The sequence below is a fragment of the Bubalus bubalis genome, chromosome 15 (genome assembly GCF_019923935.1).
Source record: "Bubalus bubalis isolate 160015118507 breed Murrah chromosome 15, NDDB_SH_1, whole genome shotgun sequence".
NCBI classification, from domain to species: Eukaryota; Metazoa; Chordata; class Mammalia; order Artiodactyla; family Bovidae; genus Bubalus; species Bubalus bubalis.
In genome coordinates this window covers 29,757,892-29,763,774 of record NC_059171.1, presented here as the reverse complement: position 1 = coordinate 29,763,774, position 5,883 = coordinate 29,757,892, and the positions used below count along the sequence as shown (strand labels likewise).

The 5,883-nt window shown below is 38.0% G+C and overlaps 1 non-coding gene across 1 annotated transcript; it reads right to left on the bottom strand.

The window, feature by feature from the left end:
* Positions 1–1,233: 1,233 nt before the first annotated feature.
* TRNAW-CCA lies at positions 1,234–1,306 on the bottom strand. Its single transcript has one exon. It is a non-coding gene; the product is annotated as a tRNA-Trp (tRNA).
* Between the last annotated feature and the right edge of the window lie 4,577 nt (positions 1,307–5,883).

Below are 5,883 nucleotides of genomic sequence, written 5' to 3'. Positions count from 1 at the left end.
AAAAAATGTACTATTTTCATCTTCTACCTGAGAAATACAGTCTAATGGGTATGTTGATTTAAAAATCAGAGCAAAATATACTTGAAGCACATGAACTCAGTAACTTAAATACTTTCCCTCAGCTATAGTATAAAGATATATTCTTTATTTCAGGATATGTCGTGGATAAAAGAACTATTCAGAATTTAATTTCTAAGATTGTTTTTGAAAATAGGGTCAACCTATCATTAAATCCTTGTTTTCACAATAATCTTATTTTTCCCCAGGAAAATATCAAGCAAGCAAATTCAAAGTCATGCATCTACAACTGGCTCTGTGTGATTTATTTTTGAAAAGAATAAAAGCAACTATATTTATTTTTCTTTTTCATATCTTCCATCAATCCTAAACTCAAAAGCACAATTCAAGTTTCTGACAACATCTTTTTTTCCAATATTACTTCTATGTTTTATATTTCAAGGTATTTACTTGTTCTGCTAGAGTAAATTTATGATTATACAATCATTAAGAAAACATTTTTTATATAACTCTGGCTACTAATTCTTGTGTAGTGTAACAGGCTACTTAACCCTAAGCTTCAGTGTTTTCATTTGAAAAGAGGGATAATAATGTCTACTTTATCAAAACAGTATGAGAATTAAATGAGACAATGTAATTATAGCACTTAGCAACATAACAGACATGTCCATTCATTCATTTATTCATACTAATTCTCTTAAACATGTAGGGCTTCCTTGATGGCTCAGATGGTAAAGAATCTGCCTGCAATATAGGAGACCCTGGTTCAATTCCTGGATTGGGAAGATCCCCTGCAGAAGGGATAGGCTACCCACTCTAGTATTCTTGGGCTTGCAAAGTGACTCAGATGTTAAAGGATCCACCTGCAATGCTGGAGACCTGGGCTCAATCCCTGGGTTGCAAAGATCCTCTGGAAGAGGGCTTGGCAACCGTCTCCAGTATCCTTGCCTGGAGAATCCCCATGGACAGAGGTGCATGGCAGGCAATGGATTGCAGAGTCGGGCACAATTGAGTGACTAGCTACAGCCTAGGGTATCAATTATTATATTATTATTTTAAATATAATTTTGAATGAGTAATTGGAAAATATGACCTCATGAAATTTAGGACATTAAATGCCTAAGAAGTGGGGCTGTAGCCCACCAAGCTCCTCTGTCCATGGGATTCTCCAGGCAAGAATACTGGAGTGGGTTGCCATTTCCTTCTCCAGGGGATCTTCCTGACCCAGGGATCGAACCCAGGTCTCCTGCATTGGAGGCAGACGCTTTAACCTCTGAGCCACCAGGGAAGCCCTAAGAAGTAGGGACTACAGTTACTAAAACTGAAACTACCTATGAAGATAAATGCTACATTAAAAGGATCAGCATAGCATGACTATAATTATAAACTTATGAAACTATATTTGCCACAGATTAATTTGATTATTTGTATTAAACAATGCATGCATGGGCTCGATAAAGGACAGAAATGGTATGGACCTAACAGAAGCAGAAGATATTAAGACGAGATGGCAAGAATACACAAAAGAACTGTACAAAAAAGATCTTCACGACCCAGATAATCACAATGGTGTGATCACTCACCTAGAGCCAGACATCCTGGAATGTGAAGTCAAGTGGGCCTTAGAAAGCATCACTACGAACAAAGCTAGTGGAGGTGATGGAAACCAGTTGAGCTATTCCAAATCCTGAAAGATGATGCTGTGAAAGTGCTGAACTCAATATGCCAGCAAATTTGGACAACTCAGCAGTGGCCACAGGACTGGAAAAGGTCAGTTTTCATTCCAATCCCAAAGAAAGGCAATCCCAAAGAATGCTCAAACTACAGCACAATTGCACTCATCTCACACGCTAGTAAAGTAATGCTCAAAATTCTCCAAGCCAGGCTTTAGCTATATGTGAACCATGAACTTCCAGATGTTCAAGCTGGTTTTAGAAAGGGCAGAGGAACCAGAGATCAAATTGCCAACATCAGCTGGATCATGGAAAAAGCAAGAGAGTTCCAGAAAAACATCTATTTCTGCTTTATTGACTATGCCAAAGCCTTTGACATGGATCACAATAAACTGTAGAAAATTCTGAAAGAGATGGGAATACCAGACCACCTGATCTGCCTCTTGAGAAATTTGTATGTAGGTCAGGAAGCAACAGTTAGAGCTGGACATGGAACAACATACTGGTTCCAATTAGGAAAAGGAGTACGTCAAGGCTGTATATTGTCACCCTGCTTATTTAACTTAAATGCAGAGTACATCATGAGAAACGCTGGGCTTGAAGAAACACAAGCGGAAATCAAGATTGCCAGGAGAAATATCAATAACCTCAGATATGCAGATGACACCACCCTGATGGCAGAAAGTGAAGAGGAACTCAAAAGCCTCTTGATGAAAGTGAAAGAGGAGAGTGAAAAAGTTGGCTTAAAGCTCAACAGTCAGAAAACGAAGATCATGGCATCCGGTCCCATCACTTCATGGGAAATAGATAGGGAAACAGTGGAAACAGTGTCAGACTTTATTTTTCTGGGCTCCAAAATCACTGCAGATGGTGACTGCAGCCATGAAATTAAAGGACGCTTACTCCTTGGAAGGAAAGTTATGACCTACCTAGTTAGCATATTCAAAAGCAGAGACATTAGTTTGCCAACAAAGGTTCGTCTAGTCAAGGCTATGGTTTTTCCTGTGGTCATGTATGGATGTGAGAGTTGGACTGTGAAGAAGGCTGAGTGCCAAAGAATTGATGCTTTTGAACTGTGGTGTTGGAGAAGACTCTTGAGAGTCCCTGGGACTGCAAAGAGATCCAACCAGTCCATTCTGAAGGAGATCAGCCCTGGGATTTCTTTGGAAGGAATGATGCTAAAGCTGAAACTCCAGTACTTTGGCCATCTCATGCGAAGAATTGACTCATTGGAAAAAACTCTGATGCTGGGAGGGATTGGGGGCAAGAGGTGAAGGGGACGACAGAGGATGAGATGGCTGGATGGCATCACTGACTCGATGGATGTGAGTCTGAGTGAACTCCGGGAGTTGGTGATGGACAGGGAGGCCTGGCGTGCTGCCATTCATGGGGTCACAAAGAGTCAGACACGACTGAGCGACTGATCTGATCTGATCTGATCTGATGCATGCATGGCAACCCACTCCATTATTCTTGCCTGGAGAATCCCCACAGACAGAGGACCCTGGCGTGCTACAGTCCATGGGTTCACAAAGAATCAGACACAACTGAGCAACGAAGCACATGCATGCTGTTCAGGTCATTGTTCCAACTATTACTTGATGTTCAATGTTTGCTCTACATTCTGTTTCTTTGAAATCTTGACACAAGCTATAAATTTATGTTGTGTCCTGATGAAATAGTACAACAGATGAAACCCCTTCCTACCATAAAACTAGTGTGGAGTAACTAGCCTGAGCCATCCCTCTCTACACACACACACACACACACACACAGTGCTGCAACCTAGCACTGAGTCATCAGAGATAAGATTGCATGCCTATTTATCTTTGTATCCAACAGGGTGATGAGGACAGTGTTTCATATTTCAGAAAGTCATTTTGGAATTGAAATGAATTGTATTGATTTTGGTGTTTAGTCACCACTATTATCCTAATTGAGCAATTTCCTCATTTTTCTTGTCAAATTAAAGGGTTAAACAAGAGGATCCCTCCTTTCCCTATGCTACCCACAACTGTAACTTATACTTACCTTCATCATAATCTTCATTATATGCAGTTATGATTTGCCTACTATATAGTAAAAACTTCAATATGTGATTTTTTAATAGTATCTACTTGATACATTCACTTAGAAAATATTTGTTAAATAAATAAATGAACTGCAAACTTAAAGAATGCATCCTTATTATGTTTATAACACATATAATAATAATTTAATGTATTCCTGACTACATGCCTTATTTTAATTATTGAATTGTGCTTATTTCCACCTAAAACATTTGAGAACGCCTAATGAGCAGTTAGGGAAATATAATATTTTATGAGGGTTGTTAGATAAAATATTGAGTAAGGATTTTCAGCACACCTGCACAAACTCATTTGCAAACAGAAGATAGAGAGTTGTTTGTCTAGCAGAACAGTGCCTTGGTGATAAAACAGAAAATACATGCATTATATTTTATTTCCAGATGGCACAGTGTTACAAAAGTTGAGTCCAACTAAATTATTGTATGAGATGTCTATTCTTTAAAAATATGTGTGCATAATAAATTACTTCTAAAATTCTAAGGACTGAGTTTACACTATTCATGCAATAAAAATTGCACACCTAACAATGAAATTCCAATTAAATATCAGTGATTTCCTTTTTCCTTTGGCTATTAAAAAAATTAGAGGAGCCTCATTTGAAAAGAGCAGCTTGTTCAGTACATCATAAGCTCTGATTTACAAGTCAAAGTGATTAAACTGTTCAACAAAAGAAAATGTCATTGAGAATGAAGAAAGTCTTGTGGATTAAAACAATATCAATCACTTTAAATAATTATTGAAAAGCATGTTTATATGAATATCCAGCAAAACAAAGAAGGAAAAAGATACTTCTGAATTGAAGTATAGTTGATTTACAATATTAGTTTCAGGTATACAACTTGGTGGCTCAAAACTTTTCTAAATTTATTATAAAGTATTGGCTATATTCCCTGTGCTGTAAAATATATCCTTGTAGCTTATTAATTTTACGTTTAATAGTACAGACCTTTTAATTGCCTATCCCCACCTTGCTTCTTCTCCCTTCCTTATCCCCCCGATAATCTCTAGTTTGTTCTTTCTGTGAGTCTATTTCTATTTTTTTATATTTATTCATTTGTTTTATTTTTAGATTCCACATATAAGTGGTAGCATACAGTATTTGTCAGTCTCTGTCTGACATTTCGTTAAGAATAATTCCTTCCAGGTCCATTCATGTTGTTTTGAGCGGCAAAATTTCATTCTTTCTTATGGCTGAGTAGTATTCCTGATGCTGGGAAAGATTGAAGGCGGAGAATAAGGGGATGACAAAGGATGAGATGGTTGGATGGCATCACCGACTCAAAGTACACGAGTTTGAGCAAGGTCCGGGAGTTGGTGATGGACAGGGAAGCCTGGCGTGCTGCAGTCCATGGGGTCACAAAGAATCAGACATGACCCAGCAACTGAACTGAACTCTATATTCCATTTGTGTGTGTGCATATGTAGGGAACAGTAAGCCCTATTTTCTTTTATCTATTCATCTGTTAGATTGCTTCCACATTTTGGCTATTGTAAATAATTCTGCGGTGAACATTCAAAAGCTACTTTTTCAATTCTGGCTTCCTCAGTGTGTATGCCCAACAGTGGGATTGCTGGATCATAAGGCAGTTCTATTTCCAGTTTTTTAAGGAACACATGTATACCTATGGCTGATTCATTTTGATATATGGCAAAACCAATACAATATTGTAAAGTTAAAAAATAAAATAAAATAAATTAAAAATTTTTAAAAAGCTACTTTTTAAAAGGAAAGAAGAATGGCTTTTTTTCTGTATGCTACAATACTCTTTTCACTATTGGGTGGTGTATTAGCATTCTAACTGCTGACAAAAAAAAAAAAAAAAACTCTAAAATTTCACTGACTTTAGCCAACAGAAATTTATTTCTTGATCATTTAAGTTCAATATGGAAGTTCCTAGTTCATGGGATTCCCTGGTGGCACAGATGGTAAAGAATCCACCTGCAGTGAGGGAGACCTGGGTTTGATCCCTGGGTTAGGAAGATCGCCTGGAGGAAGGCTTGGCAACCCTCTCCAGTATCCTTACCTGGAGAATCCCCAATGACAGAGGAGCCTGGTGGGCTGCAGTCCTGGGATTGCAAAGAGTTGGACATGACTGAGCAAC